General features: G+C 39.2%; 1 protein-coding gene across 2 annotated transcripts in view; it reads left to right on the plus strand.

Annotated features, from left to right (window-relative positions):
- Positions 1-19,913, plus strand: part of LOC110597334 (solute carrier family 28 member 3-like) — a 122,930-nt gene that overhangs the window by 69,286 nt on the left and 33,731 nt on the right. The window lies entirely within an intron of this gene.

The following is a 19,913-nucleotide window of genomic DNA, read 5'->3' on the forward strand; positions in this document are numbered from 1 at the left end:
ATAAACTGATCATAATGTCTAAAATCATAAGCCGGAGGGAAAGTAGGTCAAAATGACCCTAGTTACTAATGTCTAGACAATCATTAACATTCTATCAAGTACACAATATAAGAATAGAAGGAATAATTTTGCCATTTTGTTTTGTCATTATGTTATGCTAAGCAATTGTTGGTAGGTACACTGGCAGGGTTGTCCCAAGGGAGAAGTGTTTCTTATATGCTATGGAGTTTCAGGACAAAACAGAGTCTGTCTGGTCATTGCCTATATAGCCTGACCCATAACACTACAGCCCAGGAAAGAGGGATAAGCAGTCTAGGTGGTGGGATAAACTAGCAAAGTGTGACATCAGTGAGCGGGAATACAGAGGTGGAATACTGTGCATGATAAAACCTGGATTAGCAACATGGAAACCACTGATATTGGCAAGAGTGATATCCACAGAATGATAGGAGTGGGAACCAATTGGGAAAGAGTTGAAGAGTTAATTTAAGGCAAGAAAATGGAAGCAATAAGTACAGATAGAAGATTGATTTTTTAAAAAAATATTTTTATAGTTGTTGATAGACCTTTATTTTATTTATTCATACATAGTGCTGAGAATTTAACCCAGTGTCTCACACATGTCAGGCAAGTGCACTACACTGAGCCCCAGCCCCAAGAAGACTGATTTGTAATGGGAGGAGAAAGAATGCTGATCTATGAATTCTAGGCTTCATTCGGGGCAATCAAAAATTGATGATGATGGAAATATTAGAGAATCAAGGGAGAGAGTGTCTTAGTCCGTTTTGTGCTGCTATGACAATATCAGAGATGGGGTAACTTATAAAGAATAGAAATGTATTTCTTACAGTTCTGGAGGCTGAGAAGCCCAGTACCAAGTTGCTGACATCTTGCTAAATCCTCCCATGGTTCATTCCATGGCAGAAGGAGACAGGGTGTGAGAACAAGAGGAGACTGAGCTCACTTTTAGAACAAACCTACTCTCTCAATAAAGAGCCTCCTCCAGCCAAGACAGCATTAATCCACTCACAAAGGCAGAGCCCTTGAAGGCCTCACCTCCCAAAATCATTGCCTTGGGAATTAAGTTGCAACACATGAACTTCAGGGGACACATTCAAATCATAGCCAAAAGGTTAACCAATAATCTCTGAGAAAGTATGGAGAGCTATGGCTGGCTCAGAGTAAGGAGCGAGGGAATGATCACATTGTTACTCTCAGGATCAGCTTCTCCAGGAATGAATTTAGATTTCTCTAGTTTTCTCCCTTCCAAATATCTTATAAAAGTTCTCATGGGAGCATCTTCCTCTAGTCCAAATATATAGCCTATGCCATACACTATCAAACACAAATGGGCAGAGCAAATGTCAACCTACAGTAAGAATGAAAGATGACTCTATAGGAGCAATGGGCAGCTTGTCCTCCAGTAGAAAATTCTGCATTTATATGACTTTTAGCTATCTCCTGTCTAGGGACACCCTATATACAAAGAAGATTTTTTTTTAATCTAGACAATCATTAACATTCTAAGTGGTTAGGGTACATTGCACCCTAACCACTTAGAAGGGGTGGGGTGAGGACTAGGGATTGAACCCATGGGGGGTTTACTATTGAACTATATCCCCAACCCCTTTTATTTTTTATTTTGAAACAGAGTCTCATTAAATTGCTGAGGCTGGCCTTGAACTTTCCATCTTCCTACCTCAGGCTCCCGAGCCCCATAGCTCTGACTGGCTATGGAAGAAATGTTCAAAAACAGTCATTTGGAAACATTCAACTCAGATCTTTTCTTTTTCTCCTCAGATGTCAAAAAAGAACAAAGCTAGACATTAACATCAGTTTAAGCAATGAGGAAAGATTTCCACTCAGAAACAAACTATTGCAATAGGAAAGAGTGCCCAGCGCAAACCAAACTCAGCTTGTGCAGAGATGAATGGACCTTTTAAAGGGAGAATGAGGGAACAGAAAAAGGGTGAACATCCAGTCCTAGTGAAGTGGATGTTGCAAAAAGCATGAAGGAGCAGGGGGTTGGTCAGTGTGAAACCCACTGAGTTTCCTAACTGCAACTTACAGGAAGTTAGGTTCCTATCTGCCCACACAGACTAGGGGCAAGAGAGTTACCTTCATGAATAATTCTCTCAAGGTTCAGAGCAGGAGCAAGTTAAGTAAATTCTCCAGGCAGCATTGGGCATTCTAGACAGGTGTTTCCAGGGGATCTAGGGCCTAGCCTTGAGCTTTTAGAAACTGTGCCAGTATTTCTGGAAGCCTCTTACTGTGGGAGGGTGGACCTCTGTCTCATTGTCCTGAGAGTCTACAATTTTCAAAGGTCGAGATTGAGGCCTAAGATGAGAAAAGGACCTAGAAGAGCCTAGAAGAGCCTAACTAGTGTTTGGTCATGGAAGGAGTCATTGCCGTTGACCATTTCCAAATACAAGATCACACTAGGGTACACACACCTACGTGCACAAACCCTCACCTCTGACTACCCAGTTAATCCACCAGTCTGGAGCTCCTTCAAAAGAGTGGCTGACTGTTCCTTCAATATCCTAAAAAAATTAACATTGATTCAATAATAATATGCTGTTCATGATGCAATTCCTATGTGTCCAAAATATCTTATACGACTTTTAAAAGTCCTTGGTTATGCTTCTTGTGTCTCTTGCAGTTATACCATTCTCCAACATCAGTTTGTTTTTGTTGTTCATAATGCTGGCTTTTTTTTTTCTTTTTCTGGTACTGGGGACTGAACCCATGGGTGCTCTACCACAGAGCTACTTCCCCAGCCCTTTTTATTTTAGTTTGAGACTTTCTCACTAAGTTGCCCAGGCTGGACTTGAACTTGCAATCCTTCTGCCTTAGCCTCCCGATTTGCTGAGATTACAGGCATGCACCACTGAGCCCAGCAGACACTGGCATTTTGAATGGTTCAGGTTAAATGCCTTACTGTAAAATCTCATTTTCAGCATTTGGTTGTTTCCTTGGAATTCAATTCAAATACAACATTTGTTTTGGGGTTGCTGTTTTAGTTTTTTTTTGGTTTGTTTGTTTTCTTTCATATGGTATTGTTGATTGAATACAGCCATGCTCTATTGCTGAGCTATATATCAACCTTTTTTATTTTTTATTTTGAAACAGGTCTCCCTAAACTGCTCAGGCTGGCCTCAAATTTGGGGTCCTCCTGCCTCCACCTCTTGAGTTGCTGTGATTACAGGCATGCCCCACTGGGCCCAGACAGATCCAACATTTGTGACATCTCATACATGAGGGTGTATATTTTTAATTGCATTCACATCAGAAGGCACAGAATGTCAATTTGTCACCATTGGTGTTGACTTGGTTAGGGTGGGGCAGATCACTCCATTATAATGGGACATTTTTCTCTTTTGATTAGCAAGTAATCTGAGAAGTAAACAGTTCAAGACTATGAATATGCAGTTCCCCAGTTTAAGCCATCCAATTGTTTTAGCATCTATTGAGGACCTTTTCCTGAATCAATTAATACTAGGAGTTACAAAATGGTGATTTTATTCCTTCAATATTCATTAACTTAAATTCATCTGATAAGAATAGATTTCCCTGCTTTCTTTTCGCCTAAATACATACATGCATACATACATGCATACATACATATAATACACCAAAGACTTGGTGACCTACACAACAGGAATTTCTCACAGTTCTGAGGCTGGGAAGTCTGTGTTCAAGGTGGCAGCAAGGTAGATTTCATTCCCAGGCCACTCCACTTGGCCTGTAGGCTACCCATTTCTCACAAGGGGAGAGAGGGAAAAAGAGAGAGAGAGTATACTCACATTTATTCTTATAAGGTCACTAATCCTCTCAGATTAGGATTGATCTTTACAAGTTCATTTAATCTTTTTAAAAAATCTTTATTTTTTTAATTTGACCTCATTTCATCTCTGTAAAGTTCCTCTTTTCAAGTTCAGCTACATTGGGGGTTCAGGGCCTCAACGCATGAATTTTAAAGTGACTTTCAGTTCCTAATATGGACTATCATTGTCTTTTGTTTAGTATTTTATAATTCAACTGCCAACATTATTTACTTCTTCCAACATTTTATTATGAAAGTTTCCAAATATAAAGGAAAGTTGAAAAAAATTCATAGTGAGCACCTATATACACACCCTCTCTGCTCTACAATTAACATTTCACTATACTTGCTTTATTGTGATTTTCAATTTGGGGTCCAGTTGTCTTAAATTTGGCTAGTGATGTAAGACTACTCTGTGACAAGGACTGACTATTAGACATAACCACCCTAGATAATAGATGAACCAACTCTTTTTAATTGAGGTTATGATTTAGCAAATTAATACTTTTAATCAGGTACCTGCTTATAGAGCAATAGCCTACTAGAAGGGGAAGTGGGGTGCAGGGGAGGGCCTTCACCTCCTCTGTCTGACAACCCTGAGGAAATGGAGCCACCAAGTGGCCACTGTGCACAGAACCACGCGGGGGCCTCCAGGAGCCTCCAGAATGAGGATCAAGCTGTGCATTTCAACTTCTATACATAACCAGGACTCATGCCTTCCAGTGGGAAAGAAACAACCACTTTTAGAAAAGTCAGGACATCATCTTTCAGACAATTAAGCAGAATGCTTAAAACATTTATTTGCCACTATTTCAAGAATCTAAATGACCACAATGCAAATGAACACAATGTCAAAGCCTTTACTCCTGGGTAAGTTTTTGTTGGTTTGTTTGTTTGGGGTCTTTTTCTTTGTTTGAATTTGGGGTTTCTTTTTTTTTTTTTTTTTTTTTTGGTTGGTTGATTGGTTGGTTTGTAATGGGATTAAATGAGCAGGTGTTTTACTACTGAGTGACATCCTCAGTTCTTTTCATTTTTTAATTTTGAGTCAGGGTCTTACTAAGTTCCTGAGGGTCCCACTCACTAAGTTGCCCAGGCTGGCCTTGAACTTTCAATCCTCCTGCCTCAGCCTCTCAAGTCTCTGGGATTACAAACCTGTGCCACTATGTTCTTGGTACCAGGGTTTGAATCCAGGAGCACTCAACCGTTGAGCCACATTCCTAGCCTTTTTCATTTTTTATTAGAGACAGGGTCTCACTAAGTTGCTTAAGGCCTCAATAAATTGCTGAGGCTAGCTTTGAACTTGCAATCCTCCAGCCTCAGCCTCCTAAATTGCTGTGATTTAGGTGTGTGCCACCACACCCAGCCATCCCTGGATAGTTTTTAATTTCTTCCACCAGTAAATTTATTGGACAATAATATGGGCATACCCAGAAATGAAACAACATCTCCAACTGTATGTAATAATGGGAGAAAGGGTTATTAAGATGGGAAAAGGCTATGTAATGGGGGATAGGGCTCATATCCTCCCAAATGCGTCTACTTATGCTTGTTTCATAACTGAGAGATGTGTCAGGAAGGGGATGGGCATTCCAGAAAGCCAAAAGGAGATAGACCTCCTTGCTTAAAATTAATGTGAAAGAACAAGAAGGGCCCTCACTCACATACAAGTCATAAAATGAATTCATATCTGTTGCAAATATAATAATTTACATCTATGACACTGAAATTGAGGTAGCTGTTATAACTTGCCACTGTAACTTGCTGGGATTGTTTTTAATTTGTTAACAAAGATACATACATTACTCTATCACCAATTCATTCTAATAGCTCTCTGTATAACTGGTTTCCTTTAAATCTTGCACATTTGATTTTATGTATTTTAAAACAATGCTGAAAGAGATCACCAGGTCCACCAACTGTGGTTTGGGGATATTGCCCTGCAATTGCCAGGGATCTTGGGAACAGCATGTCTGTGTGCTGGGCTGTGTTAGGGCCTGCTAAAATTCAGAGCTCTCTTTCTAAAAGAGATAGAGATATTTATTGGGAAGAACCCGCCATAATGTATTGGCCACAATATATTCTCAGTTAAGATTATAAACTTCAATTGGTGCCAATTTGATGATATTGTTGTTATTTGAGTGTTTTTTTAATCATTTTTTTATTTGGTCTATCATAGCCTGAAGCATTTGTAGAACCTGTATACCTTCCCACCTGTATTTCCTTTGTTATTTTATGCCAGGCTTCTTTACTGTGAGATCATACCTTGATAACTTCTTCTTTATTAGATGTGCATTCCTTTGGGTGTTCACAATTCAGCCTTGGTAGGTTAAGATAATGATCCTGCATTTTTTTCCTGAGTCAATGAGTCATTTTCATCCTATGGTTGTATATTTGTTGTTCCAATTGATTCAGTCAAATCCATGGATTGATTGATTTGCCAGAAATGTTTGTTTGTTCTTATTTTATTGTGCTTTCTTAAAACCTTCTCAATGTGAGGTTTTCATGGGGGTTTTCCTGGATTGTTGGTTGGTTTCTTCTGAAGACATATTTATTTTATTTTGTTTTGTTTTAATGTTTCCTTTTTGTTTGTTTTAATGTTTCCCTTTTTAAATAACTAGTTTAAGATTGTAATTCAAAATCATTACCTTTTCCACCTTCCATTATTTTCTTTCCTTATCCTCTGCCACTTGATTTTAGTTGAATATGTTTTTAATGTTTACCTTTCTGTTTTGCACTATAATCTCTTTCAGCTCCCAGAAGCAAAAAGGTAGGACTGGGGACATATCTCGGTCAGTAGAGTGCTTTCCTCACATGCCCTGGGTTCAATCCCCAGCATGACCCCCCCAAAAAAAAACTAAAAAGAAAGAAACTAAAAAGTAAAGAAATTGACCTACTCGCCCTGTTTTCTACCTCTGCTTTCCTCCCCTTTTAGATAGCACTCTGAGGATCTTTTCTCCATTGCCAGAGGGTATAATACTTATAATTTATTCTAGAGTTCCAATTGCTGGAGTTGTTAGATTCTAATTTATTAAATAGACTTAAAATATGTTATTATGCTGAGTGCAGGTTCAAGTGGTGCATGCTTATAATCCCACCAAGATAGCAACTTTGAGGCCAAACTTGACAACTTAGTAAGACCCTGTCTCAAAATTTTAAAAGGTTTTTAAAGGGATGGAGATGTTCCTCAGTGGTAGAGTGCCCCTGGGTTCAGTTCCCAGTACTAGAAAGAAAAAAGAAATAGTACCATCATTACTCTTTTTAACAGATTTTCTCCCATTCTTCTGTGTGTGTGTGGGGGGGGGGGGGTGGTTACTGAGGATTGAACCCAGGGCCGGGCACATGCTTGATGAGCACTCTACCACTGAGCCACATCCCCAGCTCCATCCATTTCTGTATGGCTTCTTCCTCTAGCAGTGTTATCACAAAAGCCCATGGAAACAATATGAATGCTTGCATATTAAAACGGGGAGGGCAGGGAGGTGTGGGGGGGATAGTTAAATCTGATCATAAACCTTCCTTTAATTCTTCTTTGGGTTCAGAACTCTGCCTCTTCTCCCTTCTCCTGACATCCCTTACTTGGGGTTTTCTCTGCCTCTACCTCTCAAAGATCACAAGGAGACAGAATGTGAGCTGAGTTATGAAGCCATAGGCATTGCTAGCATTAATGACACTCACAGGAAAACAACAGCCTGACTCCCTGTACCCTGGTCAAACTGTCCAGAGAAGAGGTGTCTCCAGAGACAGGTCCAAGGTCTTCCCAGAAAGAAGGGGGAACACCATACAGGACCAGCAGGGTCCTTGATTTATGTGATGGAAAAGAACTTCAGCACACAACAGAGACAGAAAAGGAAACTTGGTGAGAGGCGGTGTTGGAAGGTCCAAGAAAGCTCATAGTGGTCTGGTCATTCTCAGGATCCTTAAGTTTTCATGGTCTTTATCTAATCAATAGATAATGCTGGAAAGTCCCCTAAATCACAAGCTTCTTAAAATGTTGTATCTCTCTTTGCTTAATCTGTTCATTGGGGGAATAATTAATAGTGTGCAGGTTAACTTACAGCTTTCCCAGGAATCTGAGAGTAACAGGCCTGGGAGACTGGTTTAGGGACTTACAGGTCTGGAGAAATAGCTGGACCTTCTGAATTGTATTTCCTGTTCTTCCTGTATGTCTCCTCTCTGCTTATTTCTTATTTATTTTGCCCTACCTCAAAACCACCCAGGGCAGTCAGAGGTGACAAAACTGTGCAAGGAATGTGTGTCAGTAAGCCCGAGGCTGTGTGAGCCTCCCACTAGAAGTGTTGCTTCCTCCCCAGCCTCTAACCTACACCAACAGGCCAGAGGAACAGAAATGTTTCAAGGAGGAACAGTCTAGTGCCTATTAACTTCCATTAAAGGATTTATAAAAACCCAAGACTTGAGTCAGAAGGTTACATGAGCCGAGAGAGCAAGAGCAATAGGATCAGAGGCCTCCAGAGTACTATCCTTGAAAAGGCAGTCATTCTTAGGCAAAGCTCGGTACTTAGAGAAACAGCCTTAAAACTTTTGACATTTGTGGATTGTAAAATGGGGAGGGGATGATCCCAAATAATTTGAAGAGATCAGATTCACCAAACAGATCTTGACTTTTATAAACTTTTTTTTTTTTTTTTGGTACCAGGAATTGAACCCAGGGGCACTCAATCACACTGAGCCACATTCCCAGTCCTGTTTGTATTTTATTTAGAGACAGGGTCTCACTGAGTTGTTTAGCACCTCACTTTTCCTGAGGCTGACTTTATTTTATTTTTTTTTTTAATTTAGTGTTTGTTTTATTATTGCATCATCAAGCTTCCTTATACATTATAACAATGTCTTATCAGGTTTTATATAATTTATATATAAAAAATAATACCCTATCCATTATTTTTTCCTATTCTGAGGATCACTTTTTCACTCTGTTGGTTACTTTCTCACTTTTTTATTTTTGTTTTTATTGTTTGTTTTCTTAGTATTATATTCATGAAATCATTATCAAGATTGATATCACAAAACTTTCTCCCATGTTTTCTTCTTTAGTTTTGGGTCTTATTTTATATTTTTAAATTCATTTTGAGTTAATCTTTGTGTATGGAGTAAGGTGTGTGTGTGTGGTCCAATTTCACTGGACAGTTTTCCCAGTACTATTTGTTAAAGAGACTCTCCTTTCTACATTGTATAATCTTGACACTTTAATCAAAGATTAGTTACTATATATGTGTGGATTTATTTCCAGGCTCTGTTATGTGTTATTATTTTAGTCTGTCTGTATGTAAGCAAGAACTATACTGTTTTGATTACAATAGCTTTGTAATATAGGTTAAAATCAGGAAGTGTGAAGCCTCCAGCTTTGTTCTTCTTTCTCAAGATTGATTTAACTATTTGTGATCTTTTGTGGTTCTGTAGAAATGTTTTTTCCTTTGTGTGTGTGTGTGTGTGTGTGTGTGTGTGTGTGTGTGTGTGAGAGAGAGTATGTGGTGCTGGCGATTGAACTCAGGGCCTTGTACATGCAAGGCAAGCACTCTACCAACTGAGCTATATCCCCAGCTCTCTCTCTCTTTTTTTAATTTCTGTAAAAATGCCATTGGGATTTTGACAGGGATTGCATTGAATCTGCAGATTGCTTTGGATAGTATGGATATTTTAACAATGTTAAGTCTTGATGAACACAGGGTTTTATTCCATTTGTTTTGTGTTTTCTTTAGTTTCTTTCATCAATGTTTACTAGTTTTTAGTGCAAGTATGTTGTCTGTTTTGTTAAATCTAGTCCTAAGAATTTTATTCTTTTTGATTTTATTTTGAATGGGATTGTTTTCTTAGTTTCCTTTTTAACTGTTTCCTAGTTAACTGATAATATATAGACACTCAACTGACTTTTGTATGTTGGTTTTGTATCTGGCAACTTTACTGAAATATTTATTAGTGCTAAAAGTTTTTTTTAAAGGAGCCTTCATTTCTATATGAATATAGAAATTTGGGTCTTATTTGAATATAGCCCTTGCTGCTCTGCCACTGGAACTTATTTTTTTTTACTGCTTTTTTTTATTTTTTTATTGGTTGTTCACAACATTACAAAGCTCTTGACATATCATATTTCATACATTAGATTGAAGTGGGTTATGAACTCCCAATTTTACCCCAAATGCAGATTGCAGAATCACGACGGTTACACATCCACAATTTTACATAATGCCCAATTAGTAATTGTTGTTTAAACTCTTGATCTTCCTGCTTCAGCTTCCCAAGCTGCTGGGATTACAGGCATGCACCTCCACACCCAGATTTAAATTTTAATGGTAGAAGACAACATGACTATAAATGCTCCAAAGCAAAAAAGTAAGAAGCCAACTAAATCATAAATTTAATTCAAAAGTTCATGAGCACTGACTACGCAGCATTGAACAAGCTGCACAGCCCAGTAGGTAGGCAGCGTTGCCATTCTCTCACAATGGGGCATGCAGCCTCAAGAAAGTAAGCTGAGTTGAACCCAGGTACAACCACAGAACCCAAGGTCTGAATCACAACATGACACTGATTAATACAGATCATTTAATAAACATTCAAAGAAACAGCAGTCCCAAGGCTTACGTAAGGTCCACTTGCTACAACTTATTTGTATTTGCATTTTGGAATTTTAAGTTTACCATTTGAGGCAGTTGCTCTATTCTGGTCCTATTCCGTGTTTAGAAAAATAATTACAGAAAGGTTAGATCATTTGCAGAAGCTCAGTAAAACAACAAAAATTGGGTGTGTATTTCTGATACTTTCATTTGGACACTTAGAGTTTGGACATCAGGGAACATTCTTGGAGAAGCAGGGAAAGGAAATTTGTCTTAGTCTGTTTTCTGTTGCTAATATCACAATACCATATCCTAGGTAAGTTATAAAGAAAAGAGGTTTATTGAGGCTCTCAGTTCTTGTCCAAGGTCAAGGGGCTGCACATGGCCTTCTTATGGGCAGTTCTGAGGCAGTGCAGGGCACCACATGATGAGAGACAAGGAGCTCAGGAGAGGTCTAATCAAACTGGCTTTTATGTCGACTCATTCCCAAAATAACTCATTGATTCATTAATCCCATTAACTCATTATTAAACCCTGAATTCAGAGACCTAGTCACCTCTTAATGATGTACCTAGTCCCACCTCTCATAAGGGAAATCTCATAATGTGAGCTAAATTTCAATGAGAGTTTTGGAGGAGACAACTCATAACATATTCTATTTGGTCAGTAATCAACTGTAGGCATTGTTTTAACCCCTACTCAAAAGCTCAACAAGCTCTAGGAATATCTTTCTGATCATTCAAAAACAGTTATCAGAACCTCTGTGCCTAGCACTGGGTTGCATAGACATATAGTGTTCAGCAGAGAATAGGGGACAGAGCATCCAGCTTTTCAACTTACAGTCCAGATTTCTTCACACCAAGAATGGAAACTAAAAAGTTAGAAAACTACCCCCTAGGGTGGGGAGAACATGCTCTCTGGATAACATAACCTAGATTAATTTATATATGTATATCTCCTGACTTTCATTTCTGTAAACTGTAACTGCTTCTGTAAAACCAGTGGATAAACCATCTAAATGATTCTCCTCCATGTGATCAAACTGCATGGATTTCATTATCCGTTTTTCATTGTTTGCTTATTTCTTATGCAGTTGAGCAATCAGCCACCTGTGATCCAGACAGATTCTCTGACATAGCTGCCAGTAACAAAAGTCCCATTTTTGTTTCAGGCATTGGGACCTTAATATTCATAGTATTTAAGGAGTGATTACTTCTCAGAATATACTATATTGACTGCTTCTAGAATTGTTTTAAAGGTATAAGTCTGAAATTGGTAAATAGTAGATATTAATCAAAAGAAAATAAAATAATCAGCTTTGATCAAGAATCTAAATCTGATCTGACAGTATAAAGCCTTCTAGTCAAGTTAGATTATCGAACACATCATAGAACTCACTCAGGTTCCAGAATCATTTAAAAATCTTCAAAACAACTCCTTGGGGGTCCTCACCAGCATCACATTTGACTCTTAAACCATTTACATGTTCATAAGCCTAAGTGACTGACATCCTAAGAAAGGGCAGGATGAATATCTCCTAGCTGGTTGAGGTTTTCATTTCTTGCCTCAGATCTGGGAGCCCGAATGCACCTCCTTAGCATGACCACTCATACAGTCAGAGCTACCTGATTAGAGCAAATCCTGGAAAGAAGAAAAGGTCCCCTGGCATAGTGACATGGAGTCCTGGCCACAAGAACTGAAAAATGGAAGCCATGTCCTGCAATCCGAGCACAGTGGGAGGGAAAGAACAGAGAATGACAAGCCATTGATATTTGAAGTGTGTAGTATGGGGAAGGCTGCTATTCTAGTTTGAGAAATGATCACCAGAGCCGGAACACAGCTTGGAGAGGCTGTAATTTCTGGTACGTTAAACACTTCTATTATTTCTACTCTTGTATTATCGATTGATGGGTTTTAGCGGTACTGGGGATTAAACCCTGGGGTGCTCTACCAAGCCCAGCTCTAGTCTTGCATTTTAGCATCTCGAATTCAAATTAAGTTTTCTGAATTTAAAGAGAACCAAAAGGAATTGAATCCACATGTATACTTCTATGTCTTTCCATATTTGTAAAGCCCAAAGGGTCAGTCTTTAACAGGCACCATATGGATTGGGGATAGACAGTCTGGGCTCACATCCTACCTCAGCTATTTCTGACTGTACAACCCAAGTCAAATGATTTACCTATCTTTGACTTCAGTTTCTTCATTTGTAAAAGTGAAGATCACAGAATCTGCCTCACAGACCCTTTGTGAGGATCAAATGCAGAGGGCTGAATGCAGTGTCATCATCTAGTACATAAATACTATATCATTCAGGCAAAGTAAAAGCAAAAGCCAGAAGTAACTGGGGAGAACTTAGTTTCATCTCAGGAGGTAGGTAAGGCAGAGCTGGAATGAGCATGCTCCTTAAGGTTTTCAGAGACCGTGTTCCTCCAACTCATCACTCTGACATCTCTGGGATGGGACCTGTAGCCATGGCCTGCATGGAACCATTCACACATCAGGCAGCAAGATGGAGAAAAATACAAAAGGAATCAGGAGCACCTGCCAGCCATTCCTTAGGGAAAATTCCCTGAGTTTCCCCACTAGGGGTACCCTTTTTATCAACCTAGTTTCAAGGAGAGCTTGGTATCCGTGTATCAGCTAAAATTCTTTGGAAGGGGATACCACTGCTGGGGTTGTGGTGGGGATTAATTTTAGCAGTTTATAGTTTTCTATGAGTTATGATATTATTTTGAAACTCAATGAAAAGAAGAACTTAGTATAAAAGGTAACTGTCGCCAGACACAGGGTTACATGCCTGTAATCCCAGCAGTTCAGGAGACTGAGGCAGAAGGATCAAAAGTTCAAGACCAGCCTCAGCAACTTAGCAAGACCCTATCTTCAAATAAAAAACAAAAATGGCTTGGGTTATAGCTCAGTGGTAAATCTCCAGTACCAAAAATAAGTTTTAGACTCCTGTCCACCTGCCTATAATAACCACCATGAACGTGTAGTCATTCTAGAAGCATAAAGAGAACACGATCAAAGAGAAACAAACCCCAGACACAATGTCTTCCTGGCTTCAAGGATCTGCCCTTAAAAGGGAACCTAATCCAGGACCATCCCCTTTAGCACACCTAGAAACTAAAACTAGAGAAATTAAACAGGGCATGTTGTACACTGCCTAGAGTCGTACAACTCCTGTGACTTTCTCACCCACTCAGTAGAGTGATAGGTTTTTCCCTGAGAAGTCATGGCTGTAGGTGTTGGGGACACAAAGGTACCTAGGTAATCTGAATTGCTAAATAAATGGAAAGAAACAAAGGACTAAGAAGTCATCATAAGCCCTCTATTATGGCCCCAAGGCTCTGATTTGAAGAAAAAGAAATCTGTATCTAATTGGTCACTTTCCAATCTCCAATCAACACCCACAATAACCCCACTATTTCTGTTGTAAATGCTCAAGTGGGAGACATTGTTCCTCTTGAAAATTCAAAAAGGCCAAGACCTGTACTCTGCTGGGAGTAGAAATAATCCCACTACAAAATTAAAAATTCATCCAGAGATACTCCTTTCACTATAAATAGGAACACTCACTCTGTCCTCTTAAAACACAACCCCATACCCCTTCCACCTTCTTTAACCTAAGGGGAAAGATCCACATTCCACAAATGGAGTTCCAGATAGTGCCACCAGGTGGCAGTAATAATCAGCATCAAGAAACTGAAGCACCTAAGGGAGCCAGAAAATGTCGGGATTCTGGAAGGGACTAAGAACACCAAATAGAAAGCAGTGTCCCATGTCCTAGGAGTAAAGAGCTGAGGCTTGGGAAGATGTAACCTACAGAGTGTCACACATGTAATTAGGGACCCTAAGTACTATCCCTTAGTGACCTGCATCGTTTTTCCAGCAACTCAGGCCACTTGATATTCCAGAAAATTTAAGTATTCATAACGTGTGATGGTTTGGACCTCGAATGTCCCTGAAAAGTTCATATGTTGAAGGCTTGGCCCACAGTACATCAATTTCCAAAGGTGAAGCTTTTAGGAAACAGTTGGATCATCACAGCTATAACCTCATCAGTGGATTACTTTGATGGATGAATAATTTGAATGGACTACTGGCTGGGACCTGTAGGCAGGTGGGGCATGGCTAGAGGAAGCAGGTCACCAGGAGTGCACCCTTGGGGATATACTTTGTCCCTGGCCCCTTTCTCCCTGACTTTCTCTGCTTTTTGGCTGCCATGGGTGGACAGCTTTCTTCTGCCACTCCTTTCCACCATGTTCTGCTTCACCTCAGGCTCAAAACAACCGTCCATGGACTGAAGTCTCTGAAACCATAGCCAAAATAAATCTTTCCTCTTTCACGTTGTTTAGGTCAGATGTTTTGGTGACAATGACAAAAAGCTGACTAAAGTAGGAGAGTAGGAAAATGAGGCCCTCAGTACCTATAAGTCAACTCTGGCACTTAGCAACATTTTGTTGCCTTCCCATACTAAATATATTTATTTTTCTTTCTCTGTGTTTTATACCAAGCAACCAAAAGTATTGCACTGCTCTAGAAGCAGGACATTGAAACCATCATAGTCCATTAATTCAACAAAATTTTGTTAGTGTCTGCTATATATCAGTGTTAGGGTACAGATAGATGAGATGGAGAGAACACATGACTAAGAGAATAATTCCATAAAATGGGCCCCCTGTGCTGACCCCAACATCCTTTCTTTTCTAAGAAGCAATTTACCTGCAGCCCTGACTGGCCTAAGTGGACAGGATATGTCACATTCCTTAGCAAACTACCTGTTATCTGCAGGAGAAATGTTATCTGAAAGATAAATGTCAATGGGAGAAACCCAGGAGACTTTTGTAATCAGATCCCGAAACTCTGGAGATAAGAATAGTTACTCCTCACTACAAAATCTGTAAGAACTGGTCAGCATGGGCCAAGGTGACCTAGAGTTGCCATGGCAGTGGGGACTTGAAAGTCTGATGTCACCCTGCTGTTGGTCAAAAGTCAAGAGGTGGACCCAGGCTGAACTCTTTGGAAACTTCTCAAGGATCTCTAATAAAACTGGAGTGCAGGAGAGGTACATTGTCCCTCTCCTCTCTGAAGACCCACTCCCTCCCTTGTCCCCTTTCCCTTTTTCTGTCCCTACAACAAGCTCATTCTGTCACTCTGAGCAACATGCCTGAAATCGTTCTGACTTTAGTGTAAGAATCGGGGTTTGAAGAGGGGCTCTTTGGTGCCTTAGTTTCTCAGAAGGCCCCAGCTCCATAACACCTGGTGTTTCCACCGGGTTCTCACCAGTTTCCGTCAGTTACCATTGGTTATTGGTTATCTTCAGTTACCTCAATTCTTTTCTGGTTGCTTTCTCCATTCAGCCTTTTCTGAAACTCTGTTCTCAACCTCTGATTCTTGGTACTCTGTTCGCTCTTCCCTTTTGCCATTGTCCATGGATTTTATTCCGCAAATTTGCAAGACAAGAACCCAGAAGGAAACTGGTGAAGCCTGTAGCCTGCAGGGTATGGATCTATGAAAGGGGGAGTAATATGGATGCGAGAGGAGAGCTCTCATTTGTCTTCTCTGTGCTTTTTTCCTTAGTGGACAAATTCTCTCTAAACACCAGCCACTTAAAAAAAGTGACTAGCATGGCTGTCAGACTTCAGATTCAGGTGACATGCTTGCTGGGTGGGCGGGCCTGGTCCTCCTTCACTCAGTGTTGGGAATGTTGGTTCTGACTTGCTTCAGTTCCTTTTCTGTGGGAGAAAGTTGGTGTAGGGGACAGAGGTAGGCTTGAGACAAATGAAGGCAGCTGATCCTTCGTGCTGTGTAAAGGCCTCATGTCCTGAGTCTGACCCCAACAGCCTTCAGAGGTATCAACCACTATCTGTCTCTGTTCTGGCTGACTTGCCCTGATGGTTTACAAAAGGAAAAAATGATCAAAAGTGTCCTGAGTATGAGATTTTTGCCTCCTATGCTCAAAATGTCAGTTTTCCCTACTCTTTAACTCCCTGATGCCCCTCTAAAATGTAAGCCCCATGAGCAGGGGCCCAAGTCAGTTTGAGACCAGGATAGGGGAAAAAGTGTCACATTTAAATCCAAGCTGCTGTGGGACATAAATGGTTATTTTATGTGTTCTTAAACTCTGAGGTTCTGCTAGATTTCTCCTTAATGCTAGAGAACAGAAGAAATAGAAGGAGGGGATGTGGAAAGACCAGCTAGACCAGGTCATAGGTCATATGAGGAGGCTTAAGAGGTCTGAATTCTGCCTTGGGACAATGCAGTCATTACGCCAAGCTGTAGGGGTCACCTCTCCAAGAGAGCTTGACAGGTCAGCTCTAAGGAATTCTGACGGACTCAGGAATATCAGGGATGCCCATCTTCCTGTGGTTTTTCCTAGTCTCTTTAGCTGGGCATAAGGAAGGAAAATGGAACAATGCCACATGTTCAAATCTTCTTTACCTTGAGAACTTTTATCTGAATATTTCACAGACTCCTGCACTCTTTAAATATCTGGACTGACTCTAATCTGATCCAAAATTGCACTCCATGTTCCACATGCTCCTTTACTAGAGGAATATGACCATGTCATATTTTTTTTAATTTCTGTATTTTTTTTGAGGTCATGGTTTTGCTCAAGGTTTGAGGTGAATACACATTAGAATCCTGTGCACCTACCTTAATATATTTTGTTAAGCATTTATAAAGTGTGATGGTTTGGACCCAGAATGTCCCTGAAAAGATCATATGTTGAAGGCTTGGCCCTCAGTGCATCAATGTCCAAAGGTGAGACTTTTAGGAAATAGTTGGATAGTCTTGTTTTATTTAACTAGAGAGGTTCTTCTGCACCCTGTTTTTCCCACTGTTATTATTCAGAGGTCAATTACTCAAGAGAAAGCTCAAAATCATTGTTTTCTCTATATAAAAATGTATTTTTTATGATTATAAAAACCTATGTATTATATGTGTGTCCATATATGTGTCTTTGTCTATATATCATTTACATGGTACCAAAATTGACATATGGATGAATGAGCAATCATAAATTAAATTTTATTTTTAAAAAAAGAAATAGATCCAAATGCCTTTTGGTTCACATGACTTAAAATCTTAAAAACAAAAATCCAAGCCTCAAAGAGAATATTTGGAAATTAATCTACAGAAGAGGTGAAAGACTTCTATAATGAAAACTACAGAACACTAAAGAAAGAAATTGAGGAAGACCTTAGAAGATGGACAAATCTCCCATGTTCTTGGATAGGAAGAATTAATACTGTCAAAATGGCCTTACTACCAAAAGCACCATACAGATTTATTAAAATCCCAATGACATTATTCATATACATAGAAAAGGCAGCCATGAAATTCATTGGAAAAACATAAGACCCAGAATAGCCAAAGCAATCCTTAGCAAGAATAGTGATACAAGAAGGATCACAATACCAGACCTTAAACTATACTACAGAGCTATACAACAAAAACAGCATGGTATTGGCACCAAAACAGACACAAAGACCAATGGTACAGAATAGAATCACAGAGACAAACCTACATAAATACAGTTATCTCATATTAGACATATAAACGTACATTGGAGAAAAGTAGCCTCTCCAACAAATGGTGTTGGAGAATCTGGAAATCCATATGTAGCAAAAACAAATTAGATCCCTATCTTTCAACCTGCACAAAACTTAACTCAAAGTGGATCAAGAACCTAGGCATTTAGCCAGAGACCCTGTACCTACTAGAAGAAAAAGTAGACCCAAATATCCATCCATGTTGGCTTAGGAAATGAATTTCTCAAAAAGAGTCCTAAAGCACAAGAAGTAAAATCAGGAATCAATAAATGGGGTGGTATCAAACTAAAAAGCTGTTTCACAACAAAGGAAACAATCAAGAATGTGAAGAAAGAGCCTATAGAAGGGAGAAAATCTTTGCCCCCTGAACCTCAGATAGAGCATTAGTCTCCAGGATATATGAAGAACTCAAAAAACTTAACACCAGAAAACCAATAAGTCAAACAATAAATGGGCAAAGGAACTGAACAGGTATTTGACTGAAGAAAGACAAAAGGTCAATAAACATATGAAAAAAATATTCAACATCTCTAGCTAGAGAAATGCAAGTAAACTACACTGAGATTTCATCTCACTCCAGTTAGAATGGAAATTATCAAGAATACATGTAACAATAAATGTTGGTGAGGATGTGGGAGGAAAAGACACACTCATACATTGCTGGTGGGACTGCTAACTAGTGCAACCCCTCTGGAAAGCAGTATGGAGATTCCTAAGAAAATTTAGAATGGAACCACAATTTGACTCTGTTATCCCACTCCTCAGCATATGCCCAAAGGATTTAAAATTAGCAAATGATAGTGATATACCACATCAATGTTTATAGAAGCTCAATTCACAATAGCTAAGCTATGGAACAAACCTAGGAGCCCTTCAACAGATGAATAAATTAAGCAAATGTGGTACATATACATAATGAAATGTTAGTCAGCCATAAAGAATGAAATTATGGCATTTGACAGTAAATGGATGGAAATGGAGACTATTCTGCTAAGTGAAATAAGCCAATCCCAAAAACCCAAAGGCTGAAGTTCTCTCTGACATGGGAATGCTAACTCACAATAAGCAGCAGGGGAAGGGAAGAATAGAAGTTCACTGGATTAGACAAAGTGGAATAAGGGGGCGGGGGTATGAGAATAAGAAAGACAGTGGAATGAATTGGACATAACTTTCCTATGTTCTTATATGAATACATGACCAGTGTAACTCCACATCATGTACAACCACAAACATGGAAAGTTATACTCTATGTATATAGGATATGTCAAAATACATTCTACTGTCATGTATAATTTAAAAAATAGTTTTAAAAATGTTCAATTCAACCCATAAATTTCTCTAGATGGTCAGGCAATCAATACAGTGTTGGTTTCTATAAAATGTTCAGGATGTAATATCCATTGTTTCTAGGATTTTTCCTAAGCAGAAAAGATGGCTTATACTATTAGCATCACTTGTCTGATATCTTGGTTTTCATGGGTAGCCCAAAGTTAACAGTTAAAAGTGAGTAAATTAGGTTTAACGTAAACAGGTTAATCTTCATAAATGTGTTAGAGGAGACTTCTGATTAATTTGAAAAGTTAAAGTGCTAAAATATCAGCTGCTAAAAATAAATTCAAGTATTCTTCTTGAATTCCAAAAAGTAATATATATTAGTTTATTAAAGGTATTTTTATAAATGGATACATGAAAAAAGAGTAAGATTGCCTTTTTTCTGCGTCTCCACTAAAGGCAAAGTTACCAAGAATTAAAATTCTAAACAATTCCCAGCCATTACTTTAAACCACACAAAACATGAGCATCCCGTAAATCCAACATCTAAGAATAAAATTATTTGGCCTGTGGTTTGCCACATCCTATTTCCCTTTGTAAGTCCAAAACCTGTGTAATGTGGATGGTAGAGAGTGGAAACCTGCCCCCCGCCCCCCGCGCCAGTCAAGCTCTGCTCATTAGGAC

Source organism: Ictidomys tridecemlineatus, chromosome 4 (genome assembly GCF_052094955.1).
Source record: "Ictidomys tridecemlineatus isolate mIctTri1 chromosome 4, mIctTri1.hap1, whole genome shotgun sequence".
In the NCBI taxonomy this organism is placed as follows: Eukaryota; Metazoa; Chordata; class Mammalia; order Rodentia; family Sciuridae; genus Ictidomys; species Ictidomys tridecemlineatus.